At 37.7% G+C, this 10,347-nt stretch overlaps 1 long non-coding RNA gene across 1 annotated transcript; it reads left to right on the plus strand.

Annotated features, from left to right (window-relative positions):
* Positions 1 to 8,337: 8,337 nt before the first annotated feature.
* On the plus strand, positions 8,338 to 10,347 carry LOC144366783 (uncharacterized). Its single transcript, XR_013425927.1, has 2 exons — positions 8,338 to 8,573; positions 10,184 to 10,347. It is a non-coding gene; the product is annotated as an uncharacterized LOC144366783 (long non-coding RNA).

Here is a 10,347-nt window from a genome sequence, read left to right on the forward strand (position 1 = left end):
CTTTGCTTGTCTCTTGTAGCGTTTGTGGTTGCTGCAGCTCTTAGCCTCCTAGGTATAGCTGCATTGCTCCAACCCTCCATCTCCATGTGGCATTCTCCCTTTCTCTCTGTCTAAACACATCAGTGTCTTCAGAAGTGTGCCCTGTTGATTTTTAATTTGGGAGATTTACTGATGTTCTTTTTGTGGCCTAGCATATTACCAAGTTTGTAAATGTTTCACAAATACTTGAGGAACAATGGGAGTGATTTCTTTTGGTTATACTTGGGTAATTCTTATCCAAAATACTTAGGACTAGAAGTGTTTGAGATTTGGGAGTAGATGTTGGTATATTTGCCTATATGTAATGAGTCATTTTGAGGATGGTACCCATGTTTATATATACCTTATACACATACCCTGAAGATAATTTTATACAATATTTGTAATAATTCTGTTCATGAAATAAAGGTTCATAGCATGGAATTTTCCACTTGTAACATCATATCAAGCCCTCAAAAACTTACAGATTTTGGAACAAATTTAGATTTCAAATTTTTGAGTTACAGTTACTGTATGAAGTTTTATATTTGTATAGTGAGTCATGTGTTCAGTTCAGACACTCCATATGCCTAGATAATTTTCATCTACTTTCTCTGTCAAAGATGGAAAGATGTAAGGTTAAGTTTCTATGATCTTTGCTAATTCTTACACTACTTGCAAGTATTAGTTTGTATTTGTTGATGATTTGTTATTCAATACACATGAATTCATGATACTTAAATTATTGTGTATGGTACCATTTTCAATATACAATAACTTTATATAACTCAGTGTTTTCCTTATAATCTTTTTTGTCATATTCTTAATCCACTTAATAACTTTAATAATATTTTGTCCCTATTTTCTTTTCAACTCTACATTGAATGTTTCTTATAAAAATACTAAATATGCTTTTTTTTTTCCTTTTTTAACCAATTATTTAAAACCTTGTTGTCTAGTAGGGGTTTAACCTATTTCAAAATTATTAGTTGTGCAAGATTCTAAGACACCAAGACCCATAGTCATGATCCCTAGAGCCATATATTTAGAATGGAACATAGCTAAAATCCGGATCCAAATCATCTGAATCCAAATTCAAGGGTTGTTGAGCAGCCACCAACATGGACTCAAGGCTGTGGCTCACTCCTGGAGTGTGTAAAACTGCCACTCAAAGACATCACATGACAGCTGAGTGTGGTGGTGCATGCCTGCAATCCCAGCTACTCAGGAGGCTGAGGCAGGAGCATTGTAAGTTAGAGATTGGGCTCAGCAACATAGAAATACCCTGTATCAAAAAGTAAAGAGAGCTGTGAGTGTAGCTCAGTGGTAGAGCAACCCTAGCTCCAATCTTCAGGACAGGGAGTTTTTTTTTTTGTTTTTTTTTTTTTATAAAAAAAAAGGAATATGTAGTAGTTCATTCTAGGGCCTGGTGCAAAAAAGGGGCTGACCTGATGAAAGGTCTGTTAAAATACTCATCCTTCAAATTGAGAATGTGTTGTTTTCCTGGCTGTCCAGCAGTTGGTGCTACACAAGCAGGAGAAGCTTTCTTCCCTTTGAGTGAAGGTGTGGATGCCAATATAAATCCTGAGAATTTAAAAGGCAAAACTCAATATTGGGTCTTATATACATGAGGAAAATGAAAGATAGGCATATTTAAAATCACTGGCTAAAATACTTAAATTTACACATAAAACAGGATCATATTTAGAATTCAGAAGGTTTAAGCTATCAAAATTCATTTTTAAAAGCAACGACAAACCCATAGTCTAAAAAAAAAAAACTCTTTCACAATATTCTTTATTCACTCATCCAAAGGAATTATAATTTCATGTTAACTAAAAACAATCAAATTAATCATTTAGTTGGCTTTAGGAGCCTTCATTACTTACTCTTTCATGTTATCTTTGCCCCATTAATTGGTTCTGGATCCATATAAGGCTTCTGCAGAGTGTATTGTACCTGTGTCTACCTCTTGGTGGTATCTGGGCAGACAGCACATCCCCTGAAATGCTATAAACTCCTATCCTGAAGGAAGAGGTCACCTGTTTGTCTTCATGTTTAGTACCTGTTCTGTCAATGTTAATAGATTAGAATTATAAACCTTTAACGAGGATCCAGTACATTTTGAAAGGTAGCAACTCGGACAACACTCAGAGAAGACTGTTCTTGTCCTTAGTACTTCAGGTCATAGGATGACAGGTGAGGGAGCCTGACCAAGGGTCAGGAAATTATTCATACTTCTTTTATGTATTATTTAATTGTCCATATGTGTATATTTCTTGCTGATTGCTTGGGATGAGCTTGATTGTACTGAATCACTATTATCAATTCCTCTTGTTTAATAATCTGCATTTTTATATGCTGAAAAGGTGAAGAGGGCTATAGGAGAGATTGATTAAATAACACTGAATCCCAACATAATGTAAGTTTAATATACATTTTGTGAAGCCTGAAGATTATTATAAAGTCAGGTAAGTGTTAATCATCTGCTGGGTGTTCAGAGCTGTGTTCAAAAGAAATATAACACATATTTTGTCCCCTTGAGGCTTTTTGTGAGTAAATTATGGGAAGTGTACCATATTGCACTTATAATAATTAGAACCCAGTGTGAAACAATACTTCTTAAATTGCTGAAATTTGCAATAGATAGAGTGTAGCAACCCAGCAGGGAGGAAGAATCACCATGATTGGACATTTGTTAAGTGTCAGGCATGTAGTGCTAGATAAAACTTATTTTTGTGTAATTATCAGAAACTCTCATGGAATAGCTAATTATCCCATCATACAGAAGAGAAACCTGAAGCTCATGAAGTTTAAGCCACCTGCTCAGTGTGGGTAGTAAGGAGCATGGCCAAGAGTCAAACCCTGATTTACATTGATCTCACAAGTTTATAAATTATTTTCCCACCTTTTCTAGACCATTCAGTGTGATGAGTGAGTGTTCATGGGTTAGGATAGGTCTGTAACAGTGGGCCTCCAGGGAGAGAGATGGTGAAACAAGGTGATAATTCAATTTGAATGAAGAGGCTCTTTGAAGAGTTGTGGCAGCAGTAAGGGAATTAGCACTGGAGATGAGGCACTCCGGGGAAGGTTACCACCTCCAGGATGGAAGAGACTCTGGGAGGGAATGGCCTGGCAAAAAACGCAGTGTATCTGTGGGAGAAGATTCCACCAGAAGCTGTGGCCAAGATACAGGATCCTTTGCTAAACTATATCAGATGGTCAGAATGGAGCATATGAGTAGAGGGAAAAACCCAGACCTCTGTCTCCTCTGAGCTACCCGGTCAGATGCAAAGCCTCACAGGTGATCCAGTTCACAGTGGTCACTCTCAGGAAATGAGCAGGGAAATAGAAATGGAAAGTTCATCTGAGGGAGCCAGAGAAGGGCCTTTCCATGTTATCCCCATAGCATGGACACAGACATAGCTTGAGGAGCTTGGCACTGGTCCTTTTGAACCTGTGCACATCAGACTCACCAGTGGTCTGACATAGGACCACTCTATGGGAGATGACAAACTGGCACATTGGAAACCATCAAGTAAAATGATCTGATCTTAACGTGATGCTCAATGATGAACCAATTTTGTTTCACAGTGGTCAATGTTAATGTTAAATGTGTTTTATAAGCCAAAGATGTAGACATGTCCTAGAAGAATGATGTAGAAAGGAAGGCAAGTGTAAAAAAGACCTAATATGGATGTTTGTCCATTCAAAATGTTCATCAACCAGGCATAGTCCACCTGTGGAAGCTGTAAGCTTTGCAAATGTGTGTGCAGGTTGCCTTGTGGAGCTCATTTGGCTCTTTCTGTGTTCCAGTGACCTATGGCATGATGAGCTCCAATGTATACTACTATATCCGGATAATGTCTCAGCTCTTCCTAGACACCCCATTGTCTAAAACAGAGAAAATGAACTTTAAAACTCTTTCTTCAATGGAGGACTTCTGGAAGATATTTTCAAATAACTTTGAAAGTACATATTTATGCCTTAACTTTGTTTATTTGGCCTCAGAATTTCACTGCATGTATTTCTTCAGGGCCTGCTGAGTGTTTACTACTTTGTGAGATGTTGTAAGTCATGGTGAGTTCTTCAAATCTACTGCTGCTACCTTCAAAGAAGGATAAAGTTAAGATTTATTGAGATCTTTGCAGATGCCTTATGCCACACTGGGTATTTCATACCTTCCCCATTTAATCCCCATGGTAATTTACAAGGTCAATACTGCTACTGTCTCCAGTTTGCAAATGAGATTCAGGTGTTTAAATGTGCAAGGTCACTTGGCTGGGGAATAAGAGACTTGTTCCTACTATGACAGCCACTTTTCTGTGCCAGTTTATTATTCATTCAGCCATTCATGGTTCAGTAAACATTGAGAATCAGGAGAGCATTTTGGTTGCTCTGTGTTGCTTGGATTTTGTGTTTTGTCTTTGTTGGTGATGACATGTATCCCCAGCTCATGGGATGATGTTTAATACAAGGGAAGCATATTCTTTCAAAGGTTTGCCAATGTAAAATTCAACCCAGTCCCTTTCCCAGTGTCACAAATTCAACCATAGTAGCAGAGCATAAGCAAAAAGTTATATAGAACAAATTTTAAGCCAATCTGGGCAATACGGTGCTCAGTGTCTAAGAAAATCTGATGGAAATGGAAAGAAAATGATTGATTCTCCATGGTGAGATTGAGATACTTTGTAAAATTCTGACTAACCTCTGGGTAAAAACTGTTGATTTTAAGCATAAAAAAATTGAGTCATGGGAATCTATTAATAAATAACAGTACTTGGCATCAAAAGCACATTTGTATAATATTAACATTTGCCCCCTCAGTGGAACTGGTTGCTGTCTCTGCTGATCATCTGATAAAGATTATATGCTGAGAAGTGGCTAGATCTCTCTTCCCTTGGGGTGTAGCTCCTTGTACAAACTAACAAGAGATTTCTCACATATATGCAATTCTGTGATAATAAATTCTAAGCTCTAAAGAGGAGGAGATATGTTGAAAGGCTCCCTTAGAGCAGGAGTCCAGACATTTAAAAAAAAATCCACCAGATGATAGGCTGACAATTGACACTCTTACCTTTTAGCTCAGAGCAATGATTATGTGGAATGCTGTTTTCATAAGGAAGAGTAGAATTGATTGTGGCTGTGGACTCACACAACACTCTCACCTGACTGCCTTTAGTCCCAGAACAGAAATCAGAGTGGCCACTTATTAAGCACCCATCCTGTGCCAAGTGTACTGACAACAGAACCCCCTCTTACTGCTCTACCTTGTTCAGAGTAGCCAAAGCCCTGGTAATGCAAATATTTCAGGCAGAGGCAAGACAGTGACTTGGAGATTTTTTTTAAAAAAAATCATGCCATTGTGCTAGGGATGTGGCTTAGTGGAAGGGTGCTTGGCTGGCATTTGTGAAGTTCTGGGTGTGATCTAGCACCAAATAATTATAAAAATAAATAAATAAATAATGATGAAAAAAAGGCGAAAGAAGAAAAAAAAAAGTTGTCTTTACTTTAAGTTTGCAGAAGGCCCCTTACTTGATGGGCTGTACTGGAAGGTGAAGCCCAGCAACCAAAAAGAAGTGACAACCGAAGTTTCATTTTCTACGAGAATCTGCTGTTAGAGGTTCCACGCATATGACAAGTCAAAGTCAGAAATGGATCCTGTTCCATCTCCCAAGACTGGAGAGAGGAAATTAAAGAGTGCTATGATGTTTACTCTGTCAGTAGCAAAGACAGGGCTATTTGGGCCATGAAATGGAACTGCATAAGAATCTGGGACTGTGGCCACTAAGTGACATTGACTCATTGACTCATTCTCTGACCTCCCACTGACATTCCATCATTTATTCTCTGATGGTTTTAGCAATTAGAAGATGCCTTCAGTGAGTCCTCAAAGCTTGTTTTAAAGCTTGGGCCAAACTGACATCTGGTGTCTTTTAAGTTTTCTCTGCTTTTTAATTCCCTTCTAGTTTCTCTATGCATATTTCCAAAAGGTTAAATTGTTGATTATATGATCCACAAAAAACAAATTACCTGAGTCTTTAAAGTTTTATTTAAGATGTTTTGATCCTTTTTTAAATCAGTGCATTATAGTTATATGTAATATTGGGGTTTATTTTGATAAAATTATACAAGCATGGAATATAATTTAATTCAGTACCCAGTACTTCCCCCTTTACCTTCCTACTCCCTCCTCCCTTTTCCCTTTCTTTGACCCTACTAGCCTTTCTTCTGTTTACTTTTTTTTTAAATCACTATGTAATGGATATATATATATATATATATATATATATATATATATATATATATAATGGTGAATTCACTTGTCATATTCATGTATGTACATAGCATAGTTTGGTTAGTTCCATTCCACTGCTTCTCCCTTTTCCCAGCCCTCCTTCTTCCTATCTGACCAGGGTTTTGCGCCCTGGATATGGCATCTTTTGTCCCCACTCCATGCTCTCTCCTAAACTCTAGTGACTACTATTCTGTGCTTCTATTTTATGAGATTGATTTTAAAACTTTCACATATGGACATAAACATGTAATATTTACCTTGTTCCTGTCTTCTTTCACCTACATCACATCATGTCCTCCAGGTCCATTCACTTTTACACAAATGGCAGGATTGCATGCATTGTTTGTTCTTTCTTTCTCTTTCTTGCTTCCTTTTTTCTTTCTTTCTTTCTTTCTCTCTCTCTCTCTTTCTCTCTCTCTCTTTCTTTCTTTCTTATTTCTGAACAATATTCCTCTGTGCGTGTGTGTGTGTGTGTGATTTTTTAATCCATTCTTCAGTTGATAGACATTTCTTTTGATTCTGTATCTTAGCTAAAGTGAATAGTACTGCCATACAAATGGGGATGCAAAGGTCCTTTTGAAATACTGATTTAATTTCCTTTGGATGAATACCCACTAGTGAGATTGCTGGCTTATATGTTACTTCTACTTTTAGTTTTTCAGGGAATCTCCATGAAAAGTGTAATTTTTTTAAAGTGTGAGCTGGTAAGGCAGCATTTTCTTTCTTTCTTTCTTTTTGTCTGACTTAAAGCCCCTGGTTTAAAATGTATGTTTATAATCCTAAGTATACATTTGTACATGTGCACCTTTGCAGGAGTTTTAGTATACTTTAGCACCCATGCTTCAAATATTTCTGCATTCTAAACTTCCTAGGCTTAGAATTATTGTAGTTATGCCAGATAAATGGGCAAACCTCTCAGGCTGTCTCAGGGTGGGCCTCCTGAGGTGGCTGCCCCAGGGTAAGTCACTATGGCAGAGCCACCTTCTAAGCAATGCTGAATGACTAATGTCTGGTCATCTGCATAATTTTCTTGAGAACTGAGTCACCCAGAATCCAAATTTGTTATGTTCAATGGGACAAATACCTTTTTCAATGACAAGATAATTTACCTAAAATTCAGTGTACACTGTATTTAGTACCAAGGCTCAAAAGTCACAAATTTAGTAGAAATTGGGAGATTAGACCAAAGGTACTAAATAATCTGAAAAGATTTTTTTCCAGGTTATGAAAGTGATTATACTTTCTAATGCTCCTTTTTCTAAGTCCTGCAGAATAATATATTTAATCAGTGGCACCTTTTCAAATATTTTACTGTATCTCACATCATTAATAAGAAATTTTTCCAGCCCCTACTCTGTGTGAGATTCTTTTTATAGATGTATTATTTTATCTCTCACAAAATATATGCATCTCTATATAGGCATCATGTGTATTTTATATGGAAAAAATGGAGACCACATAGCAAGACACAGGATGGACTTGTCCCCTTTTATCTGTGATTTTCACTGGGGACTTGGGGTCATGTAGTCCTTGAGTATAGACAATCATCACGGAAAGTAGCAATGGGAACTCGGGACTGATGGCAGAGGCTCTGTGGACAGAGCCCCGTGTGTATTCTCAACTCTACCATCAAAAACTTTGGGACTAAATTGATCTCAGTAATCCTTAGGACCCTCAATGCCTTACTGGGGCTAAAAACTGTATGACAATTCAGTAAGAAAACACTAATGAAGTACCACATCAAGTGTATTACTCAGTATGATAAGACTTATTTCTTTTTTTAAAAAAATTTACATGTTCTACTTAGTTGCACATGATAACAGAATGCATTTCCAATTCATTGTACACAAATGGAGTGCAATATTTCAATTCTGTGGTTGTGCACAGTGTAGAGACGCACCATTCGTGCAATCATACATGTACCTAGGGTAATGATGTCCATCTCATTACACCATCTTTCCTATCCTTATCTTACCAGGAACCTTGTAACTGCCACTGATTTTACCTGTTTGTATTTGTTTTTTAAATTAGTTGGATCTACACAAGTGAAAAAGACTTGAATGGGAGTAGCCACTGGGGAATAATCGCATCTTACAGTGGAGCTGGCTATTACCTGGATTTGTCAAGAACCAGAGAGGAAACAGCTGCCCAGATTACTAGCCTCAGGAAAAATGTCTTGTTGGACCGAGGAATCCAGGGCAACTTTTATTGATTTCTCAGTGTACAATGCCAACATTAACCTGTTCTGCGTGGTCAGGTGTGTACTGAAGGCATGTACTGCTCCCAAATCTGGGGAGTGCCTGTATATCCTATTCTGGAGATAGGCCAAACAACTCTTGCCTGTGGCCTTATAAATAAGAATCCAGGTCAATAACAAGGCAGGGGTGAAAGCTGAAGTCTTAGTGGGACAGGGAGATTTCAGGAAGGGATTTATGATCCTAGAATATTATGATTTGGAAAGAACCTTAAATCTAGTCCAAGTTCATCCCAGTTCAGACCCTTTTCAGAAAAAGCATTTGATTTTCTAACACCTGTCATCAGAGGTTATGAGGATGATCAGAGCTACATGCTCCATTACATGTTCCAAGGCTGTCAAACATAGACTCCCTTCCCTGACCTTCCCACTCTCAGATGATGCCCAAGCTATTAGTACATAGTCAGTGTCAGGGGCTATACCTTATGGATTCCTGCTCATGCTTAAGACTCACCAAAGGCATCTGAGGTGAACTTTCCCTAATGATTCCAACAGAATTAGAAGAGGATTAAAAACAGGCAAGCAGCCAACATTTAAATCAATGTCTATCTATAAAAATTCTAGCTTTAACACTCACTTAGTCTTAGTATATCCTTCCCAGACAATAAGGATGATGGCCATCAAGGCAGTTACTCTGTTTTCCTATATGGTTTTCTAGTTTTCTGGAAGCGGTTGCCAAGTACAGGGCCAGAATGGGTCAGAGAGAGATGACTTGACACAGAGCCTCTTCCTTCCCCTTACAGTTGACTCTGAGGCTGTCACCAGGTATTGCTCTCTCTGGAAATTGTGGTCCTCATTGCTACTCTCTAGTCCTACCTGTACCAGAGGAGATAGTGATGCCTAGTAGCTTCCCAAGGGCTTTTAAATGTCTGAAATCATGGAGTTAAAGATTCTGTTTCTAATATGCTAGGAAAATGGTACTATTAAGTGAATCATTTAACTTACTTAATGTGACAACTGTAAAATTGGAATTTTAGTTCCATCATAGGAAAGCACTGATGATCAGTGCCATTAGTATGAATGAAAACATGTTACTTCTTCAGACAATAGGCCCTGATTGAGAGCTTGTGAACCCCAAAGCACTGGGGAGGGGAAAGAAAGTACCCTGGAGGAAAGTATCTGGTGCTAATTAGGCATTACCTAGTAAATAAATGAATGAATGTGATGCTCAGGCCTATCTTCATAGATTGCAAAATATATATCCTACTTTTCAGCCCAATCATGTTTCAGTGCATATTTTGTATTTGGGTTTTTTCATGCTACCTAATAAAATGACTTGCATCTAACAATAGCATTAGAAAGACTTCTTTGTTAATTAACTATCAATTTTAAAAAATTATACAGTATTTTAAACAGTACAAATGCCAGAAAAAAATAAAGGGAAGCCTGAAGAGAAAGGAATCTTTTGGATGCAGGTCTTGGGAATTCTGGTTCCTTTTTTAGTACAAGATTCTACAAGTGTGTTGGTATTGGCCATAATAAAAATGATTTGCCACTAGCTTGGGTGAGCTATGGTAGCAGATTTATTACCTTGTAATTCAGAGAAGGAAGAAACACCCTTCTGGCTATAACCCTGTGCTGTAGTTGTTTTAATTGTTCTTATTGCCATGCAGGTTATTGGTTGAATTCCCAGCAACAGGCTGTGTGGTTCCCTCTTGGCAATTTCAACCTGTAAAGCTGATTCGCTATGTCACCACTTTTGATTTCTTCCTGGCAGCCTGTGAGATTATCTTTTGTTTCTTTATCCTTTATTATGTCGTAGAAGAGATATTGGAAA

The sequence above is a fragment of the Ictidomys tridecemlineatus genome, chromosome 9 (genome assembly GCF_052094955.1).
Source record: "Ictidomys tridecemlineatus isolate mIctTri1 chromosome 9, mIctTri1.hap1, whole genome shotgun sequence".
In the NCBI taxonomy this organism is placed as follows: domain Eukaryota; kingdom Metazoa; phylum Chordata; class Mammalia; order Rodentia; family Sciuridae; genus Ictidomys; species Ictidomys tridecemlineatus.